We start from the raw sequence: 13,070 nt of genomic DNA on the forward strand, positions 1-13,070 counted from the left end.
TCAGGTTTTTATTATGTCTATGAACATTTTCACCAGTGCATACTTTAAGAAGGATTTTGTCGTAATTGTCAATTTTGTGAAAACAGAGTATGACTGAATAGGCATTCACATGAATATCCATGAAATGGATGAAATAAGACAAGTTCTTAGTAAGTGTTCACAAAATTGTTCCTGATATTTTAAAATTACCATAAGGTATGTCTTCTTGATTTACCCTTACTTTCAGAAATAGCAACATCTAAACTTTTGAAGGTGAATGAATGACCTTAATATATTTAGGTTCACTGATATAGCTGATTATGTGATACTACGATAATTTAGGGGAAGGTATTCCAAGTTTCAGTTGTTAATTGATTTAGGGTCCAAGTTTTATATATTTATACTTGTTGGAAAAGGGCATCTTTAATGAAACTGCAGAACCTAGTCATATTCTTGCAAATGAAACAAGGTAGTTTCATTCTCCCCCACGCCATATCTCTCAAGTCTGTTGATTATAGGCCAAGCTAGGAAGTAAATGTTTGTCTGGTGTTGTAGTGGAAAGAACTGTGGCTTTAGAGTTAGATTCAAATTTTGCCTCTGACAGTTATTAGTTGTGTGACCTTGGGCAAGTTACTTAATCTTTATGAGCCTAAATTTTCTCATCCTGATAATGGGGAAGATACCTAGCAGCTCATAGACTATGAGGTTTAACAAATCAGGTAGTAACATGGGACTAGTACCGTGTCTGGCCTCAAAAGGGCATTTGTTAAAACAAATTATTCCTTTCTTCCTTAATTCCATTTCAAAATTTATTTTTGCCCTTTTTTGCCCAAATTGTGACATTTCCCCATGTCCACATTTCCCAGGGAGCTCATGTTTTGCCTTGATAGTCCAAGTCTATCCACATGAGCAATACTCCATTCTTCAGTTTTCCTTGAATGTATGTTCACTAGAGCATAACTATTCTCTTACCCATTCTCTCTGGTTTTATCTAAGTAGAAGCTTACTATTCTAGGAAATAACAGGCTAATGTATTTTTATTAACGTGAAGAATCACAGAATCTTAAGAGCCTGAAGGGATCTACTGAATTAGAGATCGCAATATCAAATGCCTACAGGGCTAGGCAGATGCAGTAAATGAGTAAAATGGGCTGGGTGAGTGCAGATGCATGTTCAAGACTAAAGAGTAGAGGCAGGTGGGCGAAATGGTGAAAGGGAACAATTATTATGGTGACAGATGGTAACTAGACTTGGGGTGATCACTTTGTAGTATGTACAAAGATCAAATTATTATGTTGAACACAGGAAACTGATATAATGTTCTATACCAATTTTACCTCAATAATAAAAAAAAAACCTGAAGAGTATAACTGAAACCAACTAAAGGGAGCTTGCATCTGTAGAGGGCAGTCACTACCCAGCTCAAGCTAAGTGTTGCCATATGGTAATTTCAGCACTGCATTGGGACAGATTTTTGAGTTAAAAGAAAAAAGGAAATTTTTATGTGAAAACTTTTAATTAAAAATGTTATTCTTGTTTAAAAACACCAGTCTAAACCAAATATATCTACTGGCCAGATCCACACAACAGGTCGCCATTTTAGAACCTCTGTTAGATCATCTGATACTAGTAACCTCATGTTCAGTTGAAGACACTGAAACCCAGAGAGTCAAGTTACTTTCCCAAGGTTAGTTGTGGCAAAACAAGGAGTATAACTCAGGTCTCTAGACCCATGGTATAAGAATGTCTGCCACATTTGGTCACTTTGCTACTTCATTCCTCTCAGCATACATAATGATGTTTTGGAAGTGTATTATTTTCTTCAGCTTACAGGTGTAATATATAATGGTATTCTTTCTTTATGCTAAAGAATCATCTAGTTCACTCCCAAGTGGTGTATGTATACAGGATTTGATCAAGAAACTGATACCTTAATATTCAAAACCAGTTTGTATAGCTCCTCCAAATATGAGTTTACCTTCCTGCTAACCTTTACTACACTCTAGAGTTATTTACAGTTTGGAATTATTTGCCTTGAGTTTATTGTTATATTATAATGACATTTTAATATTTTAGGGCAATTTAGTATTTCACTGTGCTCAAATACATAATTTAACTCTTTGGGATTAACTCAAAATGTTTCAGATTAGCTTATGTATATGTATAGTTCACTTGGTCAAGTTTAGACTTTCAGAAATCAGAGATTATTAAGTGCGGACATACTACTTTGGGGAACATCAGCAGTCATTTCTGTATTATAAAAATGGAAAAGAAGTCTTTTGTTGATTTGTGCATGGAGGTTTCTATATTCAGGGTATCCCTAACCTCTAAAATCTAAAAGCTGATTAGCAGTTTGTGGGCAAATTTGAGGTAATTTTGGCATTTTTACCTTAGAGTAAATCATAACTCAAGTCTAAAATTCTATTAGGCAAATTTCTTATATTATTATACATAGCTTGGTACCAGTCGTTAAAAAAAATCTAAATTCCCTTGAGGCTTCTCATTTGAATATTTGAATTTTAATGTGGCATGCCTATATTTTCAACACTAAATTTAAACCCACCCTGGCCACATACTAATTGAATAGAACTGTCCATTCTAATTGTGGGTAATGGGGATTAGGATGCTACAAATGCAGTGTGTTGATTAGGTCACATGGTATCATTTCAGAGCTGTGAAAAATTCTTATCTTTGGTTTTGCCCTTCCCTTGAGGTGCCCAGTCTTCTCTGTGACCACAACTTGCTTCAAGATTTTTAAATGTGCTGCTAACTAAGGTGGCTGCATTTTCTGACCTTACTGGTGGGAATAAAACAGAAGTCTCTCAAGTGCTGTAGGAACTAATTAATATGCATATTATTCCAGGAAAGAATAATCTTTGTGGGAGATACACATGAAATAACTTGCTGCCATAAGGCCAAACCCACTGCTAAAACAGAAAGAGATTCTTTATTTAATTATGATATTTTACTTCTATAACTTAAAGCACTTAACATAAATTTGTAAATGTCTATGTGTGCATATATGAAGTTTTTTACCACTCTTAAATTGCCTTTCTCTGATTGATAAGCAGTGTATCAAAAATAGGCTCAGAAATTATAAAACTTCCTTAACATTTGGAGAATTTAAAAATTTACATGGGATTAAGGAGATAATTAAGGGAAACAGTTGTAGTCATTTCACTTAATTTAATGCCACAAGCACTTGTGTGATTGTAAAGAGCAAAACACCACTCTGTAACAGGCATAAGAAATACCATGATAATGGTCTGTCTCTGAAATTTCCTCTCTTTATTGACCTTATTCACCTAGGTTGGAAGCTGAGTTGCTTATGACACAGGCCAAACCATGAACTGATAGGCATAAAAGAGAAAACCCAGTATCAGAAGAGATTATTCATAGCTAGTAGGTGGTTAGCTAGATGAAGCAGCCAGTGTCAGGGTATAGCCAGGAATGAATACAAGGTTAGACTTTCAGTTCAAGAACAGGACTGGGCCTTAGACATTAATATGTGGCAGATTTTTGAGACAGGAAAACTGGAATACAGCAACAGGAAAAAGACTGAGTTACTAGACTGGGGATGTAAAGTGGAAATCTGAGCCAGAGGTAAGTCAAACACCAAGTTCCTTGACTTGAAAACTACCTTGACTTGATCCTTAACCTACACACAATGTAGAAGACATATTGATTTGAGGAGTTTGAACACCTCTGTCTAATTATTGGATGACTACTAAACTATGCAGATACACATGGGGGTGACCCATTGGACACCAGGCTAAAACTTAAAATTAGTATAAAATATACTGAATAGAGACATTGGCAGCCACACACTATGAGGGAAACAGGTTCCATAGATTAATTCCTGACATTCTAAAATAAACAAACACACAAAAATGAAAGAAAATATATTCAGAATGACAGTCCTCAGGAAAAAAAAAATCAAGAGTTGCTATAATATATAATCTAAAATATCTACTTTTTAAAAACATAAATAAAGAACCATGCAGAGAAAAGTATGACCCACAATTAGACAAAACAGCGACAAGTCAATAGACTGTCTCTAACAGGGCCTAGATCTTTAACAAAAATTTCAAAGCAGGTATTTTAAATATTTCAAATAGTTAAAGGAAATCATGTTTAAAGAATTGAAGGAAAATATGATAATAACTCATGACATAGGAAATCTTAATACAGAAATAGAAACATAAAAATAAATGGAAGTTCTAGAGTTGAAAAGTACAGTAATGGAAGGGTAAGATCACTAGGTAAGATCAATAGCAGATACAAGATGGCAGAAGAAAGAATAGGAGAACTTGAAGATAGATCAATAGATGATGGATAGATCAATAGAAATAATCCAATGAAGAAAATATCGAAAATTGATTAAAGAAAATGATTAGCATCTCAGAGACCTGTAGGACAACATCAAATATGCCAACATATGCATAATGAGAGTCCCATGAAGAGAGGAAAAAGAGAAAGATACAGGAAACATATCTGAAGAATAATGGCCAACAACCTTCTCAAATGTGTTGTTAAACAATATACAGATTCAAGAATCCCAGTGTATTCCAATTGGGATAAAGACAAAGAGATTCGTGACCCATCATAATCAAATATTGAAAACTAAGAGAACATGGTAAGATTAATAGCTGATTTCTCATCTGAAAAACTGGAGGCAAAAAGGTAGTGTAGTGACGTTTGAAGTGTTGAAAGAAAAAAAAAAAAATGAGAATTTGTTGCCAGTAGACCTACCTTAGAGGTCCTAAAAGAAATTCTTCAGGTGAAGAAAATTATACCAGACAGTAACTTGAATCTGCAGAAGAAATAGTGCTGGAAAATATATGTGTAAATATTAAAAAAAAACCCAACTATATCTTTTTTTCTCTCCTTGTTTTGATTTCTCTAAAGGATATGATTGTATAAAGTAATAGTTGTAACACTCTGTTGTTAGTTTGTAACATATCTAGATGTGATAAAAAATAGCACAAAAAAGGTGGGAGGAAATGGAACTCTACTGGAACACGTTGCTATATTTTACTGGGATTAAGCCAGTGTTAAAATAGATTTTGATAAATTAAGATGCATGTTGCAACCCCTAGAGAAACCACTAAGAAAATATCTTTAAAACAGATTAAAATATTAACAAAGGAATTAAAATCATAACACTAAAATATATTTAACACAAAAGAAGGCAGAAAAGGAAGAGAAGACTAAAGATATGATGTTACTAAAAAACAAAAAAGTGACAAATATAAATTGTATTATATCAGTAATTACATTAAATAGAAATAGATTAAACATACCACTCAAAGTAAGAGATTGTCAGACTGAATAATAATTGAAGAATCAACTATATGCTCTGTAAGAGACTCACTTTAGATACAGAGACATAAATAGGTTGATAGCAAAAAGATGGGAAAAGCTATACCTTGAAACAATAATCGTAACAGAGATGGAGTAGCTATATTAATAGCAGAAATAATAGAATTTAAGAAATATGAGAAGCAAGGACATTTCATAATAATAAGAGGGTCAACGTCAGAAATATACAAATAACCATTATAGATGTAAACACACCTAATAACAGAAACCCAAAATACATTAAGCCGAATGTGACAAAATTGAAGGAGAAATAAAACAATTAAAAAATTGTGGTTGGACAGGACTTACCTGGTGGCCCAGTGGTTAAGAATCCGCTTGCCAGTGGAGGGAACGTGGGTTTGATCCCTGATCCGGGAAGATCCCACATGCTGTGGAGCAACTAAGCCTGTGAGCCTAGAGCCCATGTTCTGCAACAAGAGAAGCCACCACGATGAAAAGCATGCGCACTGCAACAAAGTAGCCCCTGCTCGCCGCAACTAGAGAATAGCCCATGTGCAGCAATGAAGACCCAATGCAGCCAAAAATAAATAAATAAATTTATAAATGCATCCATTCTTTAAAAAAAAGAAATTATGGTTAGAAAAAATTTTGGTTGGAAGTTTCAACCTGGTGTTAAATTCTTCAGCTACTCTCAAAAAATTGTAGAGCAACTAGACAGAAAATCAGCAAGGATATAGAAGACTTGAACACTTCTGTCTACCTAACTGACCTGACAGTTTTAGAACACTTCATTCAGCATAGCAGAATACATATTTTTTTCAAATGCGCACAGGACTTTTTCCAGGATAGACCATATACTGGACCATAAAAGTTTTTTCAGTATATTTTATTTATTTATTTGTTATTTTATTATTATTATTTTTTTTTGTGGTATGCGGGCCTCTCACTGTTGTGGCCTCTCCCGTTGTGGAGCACAGGCTCCAGACGCACAGGCTTAGCGGCCATGGCTCACGGGCCCAGCCGCTCTGCGGCATGTGGGATCTTCCCGGACCGGGGCATGAACCCATGTCCCCTGCATCGGCAGGTGGACTCTCAACCGCTGTGCCACCAGGGAAGTCCTTATTTGTTATTTTTAAATTTTATTTTTATTTTTTGGCTGTGTTGGGTCTTCGTTGCTGCCTGTGGGCTTTATCTAGTTGAAGCGAGTGGGGGCTACTCTTCGTTGGGGTGCACGGGCTTCAGTAGTTGTGGCACATGGGCTCAGTAGTTGTGGCTTGCGGGCTGTAGAGCACAGGCTCAGTAGTTGTGGTGCATGGGCTTAGTTGTTTCGCATCATGTGGTATCTTCCCAGACCAGGGCGTGAACCTGTGTCCCCTGCCTTGGCAGGTGGGTTCTTAACCACTGCGCCACCAGGGAAGTCCCAATTTTTTGGTATATTTTAAAAGATAGACTTCATTCAAAGTATGTTTTCTGACCATAACGAAATTAAATAAGAAATCATCAACAAAAAGAATTTTTAGGAAAATTCTAAATATTTGGAAAGTAAGCAACCCATTTCTAAATAATCCATGGACCAAAGAAGAAATCAGAAGAAAATTTAGAAAACATGTTGAATAAAAATGGAAACATAGCATATCACAGTGTATGAATACAGGTAAAGCAGTGCTTAGAGGAAAATTACGGTTTGAAATGTCTATATTGTTAAATAAGAAAGGCCTTAAATCAATAACGTAAGCTTCCACCTTAGGATATAGAAAAAGAAGAGTAAATTGAACAGAAAATAATAAAGATCAGATTGAAATCAATTAAAAAAAAGAAAAATAATAGAGAAAATCAGTGAAATTAAAAGTTGGTTCTTTGTGTGGTTGACTTCGTGCTTCCCCTGCAGGGGGCATGGGTTCAATACGTGGTTGGAGAACTGAAATCTGGGGTACTGCGTGGCATGGCCAAACGAAAAAAAAAAAAAAGTTCTTTGAAGAGTTCAACAAAATTGGTAAACCTTTAGGTAGACTGACAAAGCAAAAAAAAACCCCAAATTAGCTAAATCAGAAAAGAAAGAGTGAATATATTCACCAACCTTAGACATTAAAAGGATTGTAAGGGAATATAATGAACAACTTTGTTGTCATTTTTAGAAGTTGACAAGCTGATTCTAAAATTTATGTGGAAACTCAGGGGACCTAGGATAGCCAAAACAATTTTGATGAAGAAAGACAAAGCTGGAAGCCTTATATATTATCTAATTTCTAACCTTATTCTAAAACTGTAGTAATCAAGGCAGTGTGGTATTGCTATAAGATCAATGAGACAGTGGAACAGAATTGAAAGATCAGAGATAAACCTTTACATTTATGGTCCATTGATTGTCAACAGTATTGACACTGCAATTTAATAGGAAAGTTAAGATCTTTTCAAGAAATGGTTCTAGGAAAATTTAATATCCATATGCAAAATAGATGAACTTAGGCCATTACCTCACACTATGTCTGATACGTATGTGTACAGGAGTTTAAAGGGAAAAGCAGTTCTAGTGTAGAGGTAAGATGCAAGGCTGTGGAATAAAACGTGTTGACGTGATTAGGAGCATAGTATCTGTAATTGTAGGTATGTAGAGTTAAGAGGAGTCTTGGAATGACAGATTAGGCCTGACATTATCCTAAAGGCCATGGGGAAGAACTAACCGCATAATCTCTAGCCCTGTCCTCTCCTCACACTTCAGACTAAAAAGTCTTATTAGTAAGACATATCCACTTGGGATGTCCCCACACATCTTAAATTAAACATGCTCTAATTTGTTCCTAACTCTTTTCTCTGTTCTCTTTCTCAGTTGATGACCATACCATTCATCCAAGTTGCTCAAACAGAAACACCTATTCTTAATGCTTCTGTGTTTGCTTCTCCATATCAAATCACTGAAGTTTTATTACTTTATGTTTATATATACTTCTATATTTTTTTTCTAATCTTTCTATTTCTTTACCCCTATACCTCTGCTGTCTTATATCAGACAGTCATCTTTTCTCTGGACTACTGAAATGATCTTCAAGTCAGTTTCCTTGTTTCTAGTCTTGCCTTATTCGTTATATTTACAACATTGTTTTCAGTGAGTCATTTGAAATTCAGACCTGATCATGTCATTCCTTGATTAAATCCTTTCAACTGCTTCTCATAACCTAATGGAAATAGTTCAAGGTACTCATCCAGACTTTCCATTTCTGACCCAGGCCTATCAAAATTTATCCCTTAATACTTTTTCAGGCTGTCTTACCAGTCCTTATTGTTTTCTTTTTTTGAATTTTATTTTTTTATTATACAGCAGGTTCTTATTAGTTATTTATTTTATACATATTGGTGTACACATGTCAATCCCAATCTCCCAGTTCATCCCACCACCACCACCCACCCCCACCCCGCTTTCCCCTCTTGGTGTCCATACGTTTGTTCTTTACATCTGTATCTCAATTTCTGCCTTGCAAACTGGTTCACCTGTACCATTTTTCTAGATTCCACATATATGTGTTAATATACGATATTTGTTTTTCTCTTTCTGTCTTACTTCACTCTGTATGACAGTCTCTGGGTCCATCCATGTCTCTACAAATGACTCAATTTCGTTCATTTTTATGGCTGAGTAATATTCCATTGTATATATGTACCACATTTTCTTTATTCATTCGTCTGTCGATGGGCATTTAGGTTGCTTCCATGACCTGACTATTGTAGTGCTGCAGTGAACATTGGGGTGCATGTGTCTTTGTAAATTATGGTTTTCCCTGGGTATATGCCCAGTATAGTCCTTACTGTTTTCTTACCTTATCTTGTCTTTATGCTTTTTTCAGTCTTCCCATGTCCACCGAATTTAACTCCACTCATAAGGCCAAACTCAGTACCTCCAAGGAGCTCTTTATGAACTCTGTCTCATTTGTGCTTGATTAGATGGTCTTGCTACCACACTGGACATTTAAAAAAATCATGGTTTATCTCATGTTGCATTGTAATGAACAGTTTATGTGTGTCTGTCTCCCTCTAGGTTGTGAGGCCCCTGAAAATAGGGCTGTGTTTTTCTCGCATTTGTAATCCAGAATCTACCACTATATCTGACACACAGGATAAACACAGAATGTGTTTATTGAATGAAATGGATGATGGGTCAAAGTAGATAATTGCTGGTGATGTAGAGAATGGATTTGAGAGGGAGACAGCCTGAGGAAATGACATCAGTTTAAACTTGGTCCAGGTGAGGGTTAATGAGTCTCCATTTTAAAAATTTTAGCAATCAGACAAACAGAACATGTTTTGTGAAACTTTAAAAGTTGATTATTTTTTAGTACTTTTGAACTTGACAAGACTTAACAGTGCACAATGCAAAGTAAGTTTAATAGCATGCCACAGCAAATATGATAGATGTGAATCTGAAGCATGTCACTGTGCTTTGTTCTGAGCTCAGGACTTCAAATTATTGCCATCTCAAGTGCTAAATATCATTGTTTAGTGGCTACCAAGAGTGCTGTGTTTAGGACTTTAAAACCAGACCCAAGTTCTGTAGAGAAGATTGCCATAGTAGATAATTAATGTCTGCCATGGCTGTAGGACAGTAGTGTGCCTTCATGAGGTTAGAGGATTTCCCAAACCTGTCAGTGGCCTTTGTCTTATTCAACATTATATGAATGACTTGAAGACACAAATGGCATGCTTATCTGAATTGTAGATATTGCAAAACTAAGAAGAATACAAATATTTTGGGCAGCAGTCACATAAAAATGAATTTATAGCTGGCAACATTGCTGTATCAAAATTAAATGTAGCTGGAATAAATGTAGAATCCTACACTTGCATCAGAAAAATCTACTGTACAATTTCTGGATTTTGGAAAAGAAGAATACTTAAGAATTTGATTTAACAACAAACGCTATAGGAGTGCATGGCATGATGAGCCAAGAACCACAATGTCCTAAGTTCTGGTTCACTCTGTGATGGCCTGACTTCACCGGGCATTTGTCCTTGAAATTTGGCATTCACTTTAAAAGGAACTTTGAGAGGAAACATGAAACCATATTAAATTGGAAAAGTTGAATGAATCTGAGTGAAAAATGGAGCATTATCATATGGAAGATGGATTTACTTTTCCTAGATCTGAATTCTAGAGCAACATTGGACACGTGGATAGGCAAAAGGAAAGGAGACTCAGGTTTAGTTCCAAGGATTAGAGGAGTCTGAAAATAGAATTGGCTGCCTCAAATATTTCAGGGCATCATTGGAGGTGCTCATGACAAACTAGAGAGACAGTTGCCAGGAACCCCCTGTATTACTGGTTTCTGTGCAGAACTAGTACCGAGGTCTCTATATAACACCAACTAATTGAATTTTTCATGAGTATAGCTATGGGTATTATTGCAATGAGATGCTGGATGTGTCCTGGCTTTGCCATTAAAAAACAGTAATGAGAGAAATTCTTTTAAATACAAATCAGATTATATCATTTAGGTCTGTTCAAAGCCCTCCAATGGCTTCCCATTTCATCAGAGAAAAATCCAAATCCTTTCTTGCCTTCAAGGCTTTATACCTTCTGGTCTTTATCTCTCCAATTTTATCTTCTACTTCTCCCTGCTTCATCTCCTGTTTGTCTCACATGAAATACCCACACTGACTCCTGGGCTAGTCTTCAAATATCCCACACACACTGTGACCAGAGCTTTTGTTCTACCTGAGTATTGTTTAAAATTTTTCATTATTTGATAGCATTTCAGAATGCACAGGTTTTTTTTTTTTTTTTTTCGGTACGCGGGCCTCTCACTGTTGTGGCCTCTCCCGTTGCGGAGCACAGCCTCCGGACGCGCAGGCTCAGCGGCCACGGCTCACGGGCCTAGCCGCTCCGCGGCATGTGAGATCTTCCCGGACCGGGGCACGAACCCGTGTCCCCTGCATTGGCAGGTGGACTCTCAACCACTGCGCCACCAGGGAAGCCCCAGAATGCACAGTTTTTACTTGAAATTTTAGATTTGTGGCCTCCCTTGAAATATTGGAAAATTTGACAGTGATGGACTCACATTTCCAGATAACATCAGCCAAAGATGCATGGCAGCTTTTTCCTTTAAATGGGAACCGAGCTTTCCAGTTCACAAGTCCAAACTGGGCTGAGTCACTCCTTTATTACTGGCTTTGCCTCCATAAGCCTTTGAGTTTGAGATCCCAGTGTTATCAGGATGCTGGTCCATTAACAGTGCTTCTGGAATTTTAGTGTGTGTAAGAATCATCTGGAGAACTCGTCAGAGTTAAAACTACTCGGCCAACCCAGGTATTTTGATTAAGAAGGTCTGGATTGGGGACCCCAAATTTGCATTTTTAACAAGCTCTCAGATGATGCTGTTGTGGTGGTCTGAGGACCAAACTTGAAGTGGTACTATATTACAATATTTTCATTAATAGTAGTTTTTTTCCCACAGAAATATTCACTTTTAAAATTAATAATCAGGAACTGGTATTTTAAAAAATATGTCTTATTGGCGGAATTCCCTGGTGGTCCAGTGGTTAGGGCTCCGCACTCTCACTGCCAAGGACCTGGGTTTGATCCCTGGTTGGGGAACTAAAATGCCACAAGCCATGTGGCATGGCCAAAAAAATATAGGGGTGTGTGTGTGTGTGTGTGTGTGTGTGTGTGTGTGTGTGTGTGTATGTATTGTTAAAATCCTCATTGTACTTTCTTGTATATAAATGGTAACAGTTAAGCTGCTCAGTTGCTTATATGTTAGGCTGTGAGATTTTTGTTCTTGTTCACTTCCCTCAGCGTGCTTCAGCTGTCTTCTGGTTTTACCCTGAGTTACGGTGTTATGAATTGGTCCTTTAGAATAAACTTGACAGTCATTAGCATTTCAATAGCAATGTATCCAAGTTATTTTGAAAATACCATCTGGTACCAAATATTAATAACTTCACAGTAACAGAAACCAAGACTTTTGGCTGGGAGGTGATAATCATCATCAAATTAGTACTTACGGAGCACGCGAGGCCCATCGTTCAGGCAAAGCTGGGACTAGCATTTAGTGTCACTATAAACAAGAAGCAGAGCTGGTTACAGAACTGAGGTATGAGGGGGTTGGATGACTTGACCAAGATCACACAGTTGTCAGATACCCTACTGCTTTTCCAACAATGCTGTTCTGCTTTCCACTGAAAACCATAAATCATATAATTAACAAAATAATGTATGAAAGTAGATTAGAGGTAAAACTGTCTCTAATTCTGCAGAAATGGAATAGTTTCTTCAATTACAGGTTTTGTACCGCTTGCCTGACCCTCAGCAGGGAAGCCACCATGGTTACTGTGTTCCTCTGGGATCCTCACAGGCAGGTGTGGAGCATCTAGCAGAGATGCTAGGGAGGTGAGTGTCTTCAGGAGCCGGGTCTTACACTGGTGGTAGCTGCTTGCAGGAATGACCATGAAAGACCTAAGGACTGCTTCATATTCTAGTGGGTTGTTTAGGGTAATCTCCGATATCTCACCCACAAGTTTCAGGAGTCAGAGAATTCACTTGGCATTCAGGAACAGTGGTTGCTGACCCAGGCAGCAATCCTAGGAACTCATTAGACATCTTTAGTGGGACTGGATATGGCTTCATAATTAAGATTACTTCTTCTGAGAGGACTACTCTCCCATGAAATGGTGACAGAGGCCTAATTCTATCAAAATCTAGAGGGACTACTCAATAAATTGATTATCTGGGCTGATACTTCTTAGGAACTATTACTTGGGAAAATAGAGCAGTCACTGAC

This window comes from Delphinus delphis, chromosome 7 (genome assembly GCF_949987515.2).
Source record: "Delphinus delphis chromosome 7, mDelDel1.2, whole genome shotgun sequence".
Classification (NCBI taxonomy): domain Eukaryota; kingdom Metazoa; phylum Chordata; class Mammalia; order Artiodactyla; family Delphinidae; genus Delphinus; species Delphinus delphis.